The sequence below is a fragment of the Falco rusticolus genome, chromosome 2, assembly GCF_015220075.1.
Source record: "Falco rusticolus isolate bFalRus1 chromosome 2, bFalRus1.pri, whole genome shotgun sequence".
Taxonomy (NCBI): domain Eukaryota; kingdom Metazoa; phylum Chordata; class Aves; order Falconiformes; family Falconidae; genus Falco; species Falco rusticolus.
The window spans coordinates 33,874,211-33,886,612 of record NC_051188.1 but is presented as its reverse complement, the minus strand read 5'-3'; the positions used below and the strand labels follow the sequence as shown (position 1 = coordinate 33,886,612).

At 36.5% G+C, this 12,402-nt stretch overlaps 1 protein-coding gene across 8 annotated transcripts in view; it reads left to right on the top strand.

Annotated features, from left to right (window-relative positions):
* The window catches only part of NAA16 (N-alpha-acetyltransferase 16, NatA auxiliary subunit), a 78,549-nt gene that overhangs the window by 41,897 nt on the left and 24,250 nt on the right, over positions 1-12,402 (top strand). Inside the window, exon 10 of one of the 8 annotated variants that reach the window (XR_005102810.1) lies at positions 8,851-9,022. The exons of the other annotated variants lie outside the window; for them this stretch is intronic. The gene's annotated coding sequence lies outside the window, so the exon portion shown is untranslated. The remainder of the gene's footprint in view (positions 1-8,850; positions 9,023-12,402) is intronic. 8 annotated transcript variants of the gene reach the window in all.

The window sequence follows — 12,402 nt, the reverse complement described above, 5'->3', positions numbered from 1 at the left end:
CAGTGGATATTCCTTTGGACTAAAATTATTCTTTCTAAGAGTCTCTTTCCTAGTTGTTCTAACATGAAATTTTCAATACACTTCTGTTTGGAGAATGTAGTCTTTACTGTTATCTCCATGGTTGACATAATTTTAGTAAATTCTGGTATCGTATAGGACAAGCTTTTCTACAGTGCCTATTGCTACTGCATACTTTTCAATGTAAATTTTTGAAACTAGATGAAAATTTTTAAAATGATGATACACAGATCATAGAACAGAACAGACTATAGACAGAGGTACAGTCAGTGCTGTGGAAGTTGTATCTCTGCTATTTGAAGGATGAAAATTTAAAAGTTGAAAGATACATATGAAGTCATTTGGTGTATGCAAAGATTTTTAGCACTTAATTGGTTTTGATGTGATGGGTGAAAAAAATCAGGACTACAGTGTTCAGGGGCAAACTTATCCGGAAGGGTGTCTTGCTGCTAGTTATCTTCATTGTATCAAATCAGTGCCACTCAGAACTGCCAACTTAATCCTAAAAAGTAATTAAAATTAAAATCAAGAGCCTGACGGTTTCCAGATATGCTTGGATTTGTTTGTGCTGCTAACTTCTACAGAAGTTTTTTCCTCTTCTTTCTTGTCCTCTTACCAAGACAGGGTCTCTTCTGCATTTCACTTGGTTGGGTTTTCATTTAACTACAGTGTAACAGAAGGATCTCTGAAACTAAGAGAAACTTCTAGTCTCAGACTAAAATCAGAAGAACCATGGCAAACTAATGTGTGCTACACTTTTCAGGAAAACCTTGTATTTTGGTATCTAGCTTGGCTAAGTTTGTGCTTAACTAGCTTCTCACATAAATTACTGGTATATTTGGACTGAAAATAGAGAAGTGCAGGCGGGATCTTGTTATGCCTACTAGAAGATACCAAGCAAATTACTGACTTTTCTACAGGTTGGGAATGAACAGTTCCCTGTTTATTTCTTTGGAAACAGGTGTAATTTGTTGTCGTCCACTGCAGTTGCATTTTTAAGTGGCGTAGATACGGGGATTTTATGAAAGTGTGAGTATTTAAGCCAAGAAAGTTCCTTCTTTCTAGAACTCCAGGTGAGTCCTGGATCTTTCATAAACCATGGTTTTGTGGAAAAAGGTGATATAAGCAATATTTATATTAAAATAAGTTTTTATTTGTGTGTACTTAGATAAAAAAAAATAATGCTGTAATGTTTTATACATAGGAATGGAAAAGGGAAATTACTGAATTTGATACCTGTAAGAATACAGAAGAATAATGGGGGAACAACTATAGCTTTACTTGCGCAGCGAAGATGAGGATTTTATTTCTCAGTAGGTATCACTTAAGATTTTGGTGTAAAGGAACACCTTTTACACCAGAGTTGGAAGACCAAAAGAGCAGCTGATTCTAGAAGAAAAATAATGATCTCTCCTCTGTTTCGAGAGGGCAAGGGAAAAAAAAGATGTTTCTATAGAAGGCAAATGTTTGTCAAATGTATTCAGGAAAATGTTGTTTAACTAATTGCTATAAGTTGGTACTTGATACTAACTGTTAAATAAAAATTGCTGGCATATTTTGATTTAAAACCAGATTCTAGTCTACTAACATTAGTTAACGGTTTTGAGTGAAATCTGTCTTCAGATAAGAGTTGCACAGCTTTAGGACTTGCCCACATCATAACAAAGACTATGTAGGGAGGTTTTAGAAACTCTTCAGTACTTACACTGCTTAGACTCTAAATTCCAAGGTTATAGGTTGGAAGTTATGCTTTGTATTCTAATGCAGACACTGTGGGATAAAGATCTAAACCAGATTTGCTGTACTTGTGTAAGTTGTAGAAGTAGCATCAGAAAATAAGGTGGTAAAAATTCTGAATTTTTGTCTATTTAAGGATTTAAAGTTTGGCTGTGTTTTATGATGGTCAGCTGATGATCAGCTATCAGTGTTTTAGTTGTGTTAGCATTGACTTGATCATTTGACTTTAAGCAATTAAGGAGTTGGAAAGGTAAATAGCTCAACAAACAAGTAATCAAATCCACCAAGGATACACTGGAGTAATTTTTAATTTACATATTGGCCAAATGTTACATTTAACTCTTTCTTTCAACTACACTCATTTTGTTTTGGGAATTGTTTGACCAAATTGTTCTCTGGTACTATTTTTACATGTTTGTTACACAGAGTTGTTTTAGGGAAACTAGAAGCGTGTCTGATATTTGACTGAAATTTCCTGTTTTGTTGTTTGAATTCTTATCGAAGACTTAATTGGAGATCAATAGGCTGTGTCTAAATACAGGGTCCTGAAGACAGAGAAGGCAGTATTTTTGTTGTTTTTATAGGAGTAGGAAAAAACCCTTAGAATTATCTTTGCATAGCTTATAAAGAGTATATTGTATTCAGATAATAATTTTCAGTGTATTTGATTAAATCAAAAGAGTATAGTTCTTGTATGCTAAGCATTATTTCTGACAAATTAAATATGGCATGACTATCATCCAGTAGAAAGACCAGTGAAGTAGTTATCTGTAGTTCTGTTTTCTTGGTTCTATTTCTTTGGTAGGTGAATTGTTTTAGGCAGATATGTTTTCAAACTGAAAGTTTTTGAAATCTGTTTTTTTTCTCCCAGATTCTCTGGAATCTGTTTTTCACAGTCAAGGAATGCCATTAAATTCCAGGTTCAGGCATGTGAGTTTAGGTTAGTGGACATGGGGAACTGTTCAGCTCACTGCCTTAAGTAGTTTCCTACACAGGATCCGTTGAACAGCTATCAAGGCTCCTTTTGACTGTGCTAGGCAGATCTGATAGATCTGTTTGGATTCTAGAGGGAGCACAGGCACCTATATTATGGTGATATAAGTATAGGTGATCTAGCCTGAACCTGAAGGTGCCTACCCATGTTTCCAGTCTGTTTCACTGGGGTGTGTTGGGAACTGTTCATATTTGTTCCCAAAGTATCTATTATGTGAGTACTTCCTATCAAACTAACATTGAGGAACCTATAGCAGTTGCTTCTGGAAATAAATAAATGTCCCAGCAAAACCCAAAACTGAAGTAAGTGCTGACTGGATGGAGGGGATGTGACTATTTCGGGTATCTAGTTGGAATTTTTTTACATAGTTGTGCCATTATTAAGTGGAGAAAGGTGTGGAGTACAACTGGTTCTTTATCACTTCACTAAAATAAATAAGCTTTATCTTGGTTAAGGAGGAAAGATGCTTGTAGTCTTCCTTCACACCTAAAGTAGAACTGTTGTTTAAAATTGTTTGGGTTAAGTCATAGAAAAGTGCCATAAGTGAAAGACATCGTAGTACGATAATGTAAAGCTGTTTGTTTCATGAAAAAAAATGAGGTTATTTCTGGAAGACTTTCTTTGAGTAACCGAAGGCATGAGGATCTGATACCTGTTCAGTAAAGAAAGATTATGTACAGCTTTGCTTTTTGGCATTCTCAGAAACTTACTTTGAGGTAAAATATTCCCTAATAAGTAAGTCTGTAATGAGTTAAAGTGTATTTTATATTATGTTATGCAATCTGTCTCCCCTAAAATTCTGGAGCAGAAAAAAAATCATACATGTTGGCCTTCTGTTCAGTTTGTGATATGTGCAGAGGTTTTGACTGCAGAACTGGGTTGAAAAGGAAACTGTTCATGAGTTGCTGACTGCTTGAAACTTGGATACTTGAGAAGGTAACAGATACGGTGTGGTGAAACCTGGGATAAACAGGTTAGCTGGATGTTTCATCACAGTCTCAGCAATATTGTGTGTCACCTTCTTGGAGTGAGCTGCTAACTCACTGAGATTTGGTAATTATATTTCAGTGTTAATTAAGACAGACTTCGGAATAACTCTGGAAGCTGATAGGGAGAGGGTGAAAGTGTTAAGCTTGCTTTGCTATAAATTATTGTACGTGCTTCTGCAGCAAGATCCAAATGTGGATTCTATGGTCCTTCACTGCTTGCAAAGCAGCGATCTAGTGGTTTTTCTCCCTAGTTTTGGGAGTTATCCAATAAATTGTTTAATCCTTCAAAGTTCCTGAAATGAGCTTGTGATTCTTAAGGTTTTCTGCTGTTAGGCTAGTCTGTTAAGTAGCATGTGAACTGTTTTTTGACTCTTCCTCTTTGTCAAACCACCTAGACTGGAGGAGATAGAAGTAATAGAGATTGAAAGGTGAGATGCTTGAAGAAATAGAGCTAACAATTGTCTTTTGCCTAGAAACTGTACTGCCATTTAAACTTGATCAAATGTGCCATGGATAGACCTTTTGATTATTAAAATACTGTATAATTAAAAGAATAATGTCAGTGGTTCAGTATCCTGAGCACACTCCTATACCATGCTATAACACAAAATTAATATTGAAATAAAAAAAAAAGAGGGGAGCACTGAATTGCAAAAAGAAGTGTTGGACAAAGGCCAAGGGAAAAGATGTTTGTTTTATTTGCTATAGTATTGGCAAGTGATTTTTCTACAGGTAGTGTGAGTGAATGGGGATATTTATGTAGAGTTCATTGGTACACAGCCAGATTCTGTGTCTTTCCAACTGAAGAAAAGATCTATTAGAAGGTAGTAGAGACTGTCAGACTGAGTCTTACTGTATTTTCCAGAGTGTCTCATTCAAAACAAGTTTGTAATGCTATTATAGACTATGTTCAGTGGTACATCATTGCTGATACTCAGTTATAGATCACTTTTTACCTAAAACATATTAGAGAAATCATTTGATGAAACACTATCTTGATGGTTTTGTTCTTATTTTTTTTAAAAAATAGGAAGAATAATGTTCACCACTTTTGTGATGAAAACGATGGAAATCGTTTGTTTCACATGACTTGAAGTAGCCATATGTTCTGGTTGCAGCTGGGATGGACTTAATTATCTTCTTAGGAGCTAGTGCGGTGCTGTGTTTTGGCTTTGATGAGAGACTTTTCAGTTCCTCAGCCCTTACCAGCAAAAAGGCTGGAGGGGACACAGCCAGGTCAGCTGACCCAAACTGCCCAAAGGGATATTCCACACCATGGGACATCATGCCTGGTATACATTATACCTGGGGGGTTGGCTGGGACGGGCATATCGTTGCTCGGGGTCTGACTGAACATCAGTCAGCAGGTGGTGAGCAGTTGCATCGTGCACCACATGTTCCTTTCTTTCTTGCCCTCTGGATTTTATTCTTTCCCTTCCCCTTTTCATTACAACTGTAATTGTTGTCCTTGTTATTATTGTTCTTTCATTTTTATTTTATTTGAATTATTAAATTGTTCTTATCTCAGCCCTCGAGTTTTACATTCCTTTCCGATTCTCCTCCCCATCCCTCTGGGTGAGGGTGGAGTGAGCAAGCAGCTTTGTGGTACTTAATTACCAGCTGGGGTTAAACCACAATACCACTGTATGTTGTGAAGAAATTGGCTGTCTTCCTTCTGTTTATTATATGGTAGCCTCTAGAGAATGCTGTAAATACAGTCAGGGGCTTTTTAAATATGAAAACTCTTGGTCATGATGAAGAGTGCAAGGTAAGTGTGGTTACATAAAAGTCAAAGCTCACAAAGTAAAAAGTACTGTACCGGGTTCTACTTACTTGTTAGGACTGGAGAAGGGAAAGGAAATGACTGGTCTGAACAAGACCTGAGGCCTTCCTATACAGGTTACTATTGCTAAGGAACAGACCTACTGCATTTTGAGCTCAATATTTATTTGTCCTTGTAGTGTCTTGTAAGGAAAGTGTGTTTGACTTGGTGTGTCAGTTAGCTAACTTCTGGGTTGCTGAAACAGCTATCAGACTCTTAAATGCTTCTCATGTGGAGCAAGTGCAGGGAGATGGCTCTTACATGTAGCAAAACAGTCACAAGCAAAATGTGAAAAGCAGGTCTCTGTTCAGAAAATTAAGTTCACCCACTTTCCTGCATAAGTTATTACTAAAACTGTACATGTTGGATTGAGTTTATAGTAATTTCATTAGCATGTGTTATGAAACATGATTTTACCAAAGTATTTATAAAAGAGAGGAATAATACTGATACTTTTGCAGTGGGTTTTAGGTAGTTGCTATCTGTCTTTTGGAAACAATTTGCTGTTTCCTGTCAAAAATAGAAAATTTAGTCTTCAGAAGAACATACTTTAATCTACGTTAATCAAATTTTAATTAGTCATCTACATTAATGTATGGCTGCTAAATTGAAGGAAGAAACTAAGATGGGGAAAATATGACTATAGACTTGAAGTGTTTCTAGAATTTGCTGAATGTAAATGCAGTGCGTATCGACATGGTTTAGTGATGGACTTCGCAGTCCTGGGTTAACAGTTTGACTTGAAAGGTCTTTTCCAACCTAAATTGTTCTGTATATTAAAAGAAATGCTAGCAACTCCTGGTTCTCTTGAAGAATATCTGATTTTAAAGCAGCTTTTACAGTATGGAACTATTACAGAGATTTGACAGTAAACACATGTGCCTTGGCTATGGGTTCAGTCACCTTCTCAAATACCAGCTTGTGTCTGTTTTGTACAATTCCTCTTTGGGTCTGGCTATTGTTCAAGACACCAAGAGGGATCCCTCTGAATGTCCTGCTGCTCTGCAGAACTCTTTAAGTTCATTCCATGTTGGTTTCTTGGGATTTTTTTTCCCCCATGTTAACTTTATTTAGGTAATTTCTATTGCAAAATGGAAGAATTCGGGGGGAAAAGTTACCTAGAAAAGGAAGACACTGCTAAACATCATGATGATGTTTACACTAAATCCCCAGTTTAAACTGTGCCTTTCATCCACTGAATCTGCAGATACAGCAGATACCTGTTCTTTCTGGGAGGAAGACTGTCCCAAGCAGGTACTTACTAGGTGGTTTTTCCTTCTCAACCTGCATCCTCCCTCATCTACTAGCACCAAGACAAACACTGGGTATGGTGATACTTCTATTCCAATCTTCTTGGTATCTTTCACTGATCTTTGTAGACTCTGTGTGTTGAAGGTGAGAGTAATAGGGATGGAATTTGTAGGACTCCAGCAGATGATGCTACTTAAGGAACTGATTCACAAGTATGTGCGTGTCATGCAAGTCAGAATGGGTTATCTAAGGGCCCTGATTCATGGACAGTGGTCGATGTTCCCAGTTGTTCATGCCACCCTTGTCCTTTGGTTGCCACTTCTGCTGAAGGAACAGTGCAGATGTTTGAGTACCAGTTTCTGAATCTGTACAGCTTTAAATTTATACTCGTTTTTGTTTTTTTGAATATGTTGTATTTAGCTAAAAGTGCAGCTGCTCAACAAATAATTTCTGCAGTGGCAGTCTTTAAAAGATGGTTGGATTCAATGTGTGAAAAAAATTTGTTGTTGTTCTTGCCTGAAAAATCTACCCACATGATGTAGAAAAAGTTGACATGCAATGAGAGAGATACGTATGTGTAGTGGGGCCAATGTTGGTAGTGTGTCTTGAAGAACTGTAGCTTTTTTCTGGAAAAAGTAGTTTCTTTTACTTAAGAATATTAAAAATGTAAATGTTCAAAACATATTTTTTACTGCCTTTGAAGATTTACTTTCTTGATTTTCTTGATCTTGCCATACTGGTGAATTTGTTGCTTTGTCACTTAACCATGGACTAAGTAGTAAAACTTAGTAAAAATTGTAGGTGATTAACTAAAATGCGTTAATTCTAAGCAAGTGAGATATATGGGAGGATAGCAGGAGATGCTGTAATAAAAAAGGAAGCTTCATCCTGCGTAAGGAAACTTGTGAGCTTGTAGTTTGGGGTTTCTTGACTAACAAGATACCCTTCTTTCTTCTAGAACTTTGAAATGTTATCTAAACAAAACATGGGTTTTAAAAATGTGAATATAGTGGATTTTATTACTTAGAGTTGATACTTCGAAAACAGTATGAAAGGTTTCATTTTCATGATTTGTGGTACCCTTTGGCATAACCACTTCATATACTGCTGTGCAAATGAAAGGTTTCGAAGTGTGACTGTATGTATGTTTTATTTACATGCTAAGAAACAAGGAACATTTACAAGGAAAATGTCTCACAGTACAGTCTGTGTGTACATTTCCACCCGCTTTATATGAATGTCTTAATCCTTTTCTCTAGTGTAGACTTACTATCTAGCTACTGGACTTTTCATCTTTTATGCTACAAGTGGTTTTACAGTTTTTATTCTTTGCCTAGTGCTTTAGTTTCTGAAGTTTGCTGTTACTAAAAAATGAGTATTGGCAAAGTAGCCATTCTTGAGTTTTCTATAATGCTAAACCTTTAATTTAAAAAGGCTGCTACATAGCATGGAGGCTTATTATTATTATTATTTTTAATGGGGCTTTTAGTTTCTAAATAGCAAGTATACTTGGCTATTTAAACAGCATTTGTCATGTTGATATCATTGCACTTGAGTAAAATTCACACAGTTGGCACAATACATATTCTCTCAGAAAGAAGCTGTAGTCTTTTTGGCATAATCAAGAAGCAAAAACTTGTGTTTAGGAGTGCCACTGCATTATTATGGATTTTGTTGTTCATGCAAAGTTACTGTTCAAGGTGAATATAGCCATGGCTCTTGGCAGAATGTTTCTGCTGGAAGCTAATAACCTGAACTATAAGCAATTGCATGGGATACAGTAACTTTCACATTCTGTAAGCTGCTGTCCAGATGTATTAGAAATAACTGCGAACAGCCTTATTTTTGTTCCTCACAAAAGAGAGATCTTGAAACGCCACCCCCACCTCCTACCCAGAAATTTTCTTTGTACTTGAGCAGTATTTGGGAATACTCTTTGGTTCCCCCTACACGGTGGTCTCTCTATCCATGAGAGAAAAGTCCAAAGAGTGAAGATCTTCAATTAGTCAACATCAAGGTTTGCGTCGATTGTGTTGCAGGTACGTTGGTTGATTCCATTGAAGCTCGCCATTAGTGCACATGTGCCCTTTATCTGAGTAACTAAAAACATGGAGACTGTGAGGAAATACTGGATGAGAGAAAATGTCTGGCTGGAAGAAACATCAGAAACAACAGTCTCAAAAAAAGGTGTAAGACTGTCTACGCAGGAAGGTAGGCTGTCTCCAGTGAAGATCTTTCTTTAACCCTTTCAGGAAAGAAGGCATTTTTCCTTCTCTATGTGGAAAGCTAAAGGAATTAAAGCAAGTTGCAACTTTTTGTAGTTAGATGCCCTCTGTGAACTATTGGTGGATTACATAAGGAAGAGAAAAACATTAGTTCTACTAGGAATCTCTCTACACTTTAAGATGAAATAACTCTTAAGATTGACCAAGGATAGCCTTTAGTTCATACTGATTCTGTCAGTTCCAGTTTTAGAAAGTAGTGTCTCTGAGTTAAAACTCTGCGAGGGGAAATCTGGTAAGTGGTCTTGTTCAAGATCTGGTTAACAACTGGTGCATTCATAAGAGAAGATAGCGTTTTTGCTATATAACTGTATCTTAAGGACAAGTAAAGAAATTTTAAAGTAAGTGGAGGAAGGAGAAGGACGAATAACTTCATTCTAGATACTGCTGGGGTAGGATGCTTCTGCTCTGCAATGAGAATAGGTAATGTAAAACACGTTGATGGCTGACAGTTTGGGTCCCTGAGGTAACACATAAGCCAAGAGCCGACAAGTGTAGCAGCTGACTTACGAACTACTTTATCATGAGAGCTTTTTAGTCTGAGTGGTCTACATTGGGAATAACTGATCCAAATACCCATCTGAAGACCCACAAGAAATGCTCTCATCTCTGCTCATAGTTGCTCCTACTGATGCTCTGCTCGTATGATACTATTTTCTTTCTTTTGTGCAGTCCCCAGGCTTGTCCAAAAGCTTTCAAAAAAACAGTTGCTGGTGAAATCACTTGTGTGATCAGCACAGTGACATGCTAGAGCATTGGTTTGCTCTGAACTTGTGTTCTTATGAGTGTCTTGAAACTTTCAGTACAGACTTGTACTGCTGTTGTTAACTTATTCCGTTGTGTCAACAGTTTTATGACTGGATCATTAGAAGTAATAGTAAAACTGGAAAGTCAGATGCTCTAATAGTAAGAATACGGTTTTTCAAAGTGTGTTTATATACTGTGGTATGACAAATTTTTTGTTTGGCAGTTTTCTTGTATGCTGTGGCTTAAGTCACATCTCACATGTTATTAGTCTTGACACAGTACAATAGAGGAAGTATAATCCATACTTCACATATTAAAACAGGCAGTAAGATGTCAAGGCCAAATTCTCCAGGCATTGATCATATAGCCCAGGAGTCAGGTTTCAGGGAGGTTTATCTTCAGAAGCTTTTTTTGAGCTCAGTTGTTGTGGAATGCTCAGCATGTTAGAAAACATCCAGAACCAGATTTTAAGGCAATATGAAACTGAAAGCAAATAGTCTGTGGGTGTCAATACTTTTGTAGAATATTATCCCATTTCTTTCCTATTTCATTCATTCTGGTGTATGTTAAATGAGGGAAGAACTCTTCAGGAAAAAGCGTATAGCAAAATACTTTATATGGTGTTGCTTGCTATCTGTATTTCTGTCCCTTTAGAGCATCTCCTTGATCTGTGCCTTATAACGCATTGTTTTTAGTGTAACTCAAAGGACTGCTATGAGAACAAGAAGTCTGAGCTAGCCAGTCACCTCTGAATTTTAGTATTGGTTTTCTTCTATACTACACTCATATCAAGAAAGTGTCAACTGTTTTAACAGATACTTGCAGTTCACTATTAAGTGTAAATTAATTTGAGGTGGGGTGGAGTCTTAAAAAAAAAAAAGGGTAGACTTCAGATCCTCAGTCCTGAGTATGAAGTGCTCTTCTAGCACAACTTTCCAATTCATGACTATCTGCCTGTAAAAGTGTTTCATAAGGCTCCGTCATGTCTGTAACTATGTCTGGGTAAGAATAATATCCCATTTATAGTCTGTTTATCCTTTTGGGCTAATCCCTAGATGAAAAATGTCTAACACATTTAAGCAATGCACTTTTTCTACAAGTCTCTCTGTGTGTAATTGGAAATAACAGATACATTTGTAAGCTCTGAATATGTGCAGGCTTCAGTAGTAGACTGCTGTGTTGAGTTTCTATAGCTTATTTTGAAAATGCAGTGAAAGATCCGTGTTTGGAAGTGTAACATCAGAAAAGAAACTTTAAAATTTTGTGTTGTACATTTTGCAGCTTGACCACTGTGGGAGAGTTTTTTTCTGGGACAGTAAATCTGGTCTGACTTCAGTGTTGCAGTCCTACTGAACTCTAGGTTCTGCACAAAAGTTTTCCAGTTGTGTCTCATTGACAGTTTTGTAAACAGCTAATCTGTGTTAGCTTTCACTTGTGAAAAAGATAATTATGTAGAAATCTGATATGAACATAGCTGTCAAGTTAGTTAATATTTATGACACAGCTGAATGCTAATGTTTGTACTTTTAGGTGTTGTATCTTTACTATGGGCAGGGTATTTGTTGCACCTATAGCCAATATACATTTTCACTGAACTTTCCTTCAGTTTTTGAGGGAAGTTAAACTTCACTGGGTTGATAATGTAGCTAGATGTGTAGTTGAATTTGAAAAAATATTTAATTACTCTAGTCCTACTTTTATTACTTTCTGAATGGAAAGATGCTATATTTTATGGAAAAGATTTGAGCATTTATGACTCTTCCTAGCAATCTCCCTGAAGACCACCTTTCCAAGTCTGGATGAATCCTATATTTTTCCATCCCAAATAGATGCCCTAACAGTTTGTTTATAAAGATATTCAAGGAGTATTCTTTTAAAATAATTTTAAAGGAGTTGTTTTAATATTCAACTTGTCATATTTGAAGCACTTAAAATTCATGGCTGACTGTTGTATTTATAGTTATCCTACTTAAAGTTTGGTTTGTATAACATGAGACTGATCTTGTACTTCTAATACTGTTGCACAGCTCTAAAGGAGCTTGTGCAGTTGTACTTTCAATATGTAAGCATATGTGTACTAGACCTTTCCAAAGCAGCAGTAAAGTCTTTTATGAAGAATGTTCTTCCTGGGACTTGTTTGCCATTCTGCCTGAGTATTGTACTTTCTACAAAGCTGGTGTACCGAGCAGGCTTCCCTAGCTGAGAGTTCTCTAAGAAAGAGCTTGCAAGTGCAAAGCCCGTTACATATGGGACAAAAATATGTTTCCAGTGCAGCTTTTTGAGACAAAAACTGGTTAACACAGTCACATATGACTAGAAATGTTGCATGGTTCAGTGAAAATTTACAAAACATTTGTAGTGCTTCTCAAATGCTACTTGTACTATAAACTTTCAAATTCATTATGCTAGTACATAGCATGCCCTAAAAAAGAAATCATGCTGTTTCAGCTGAGCAAGTGTCTAAATACCGTGGTATTTTTTGAATGACAAATACAAGCTAAAATGATTTAGATAAATGGATCAAGCTTTTTCTTCTGGAGTTTAGTATTTCAGATAGTTTGT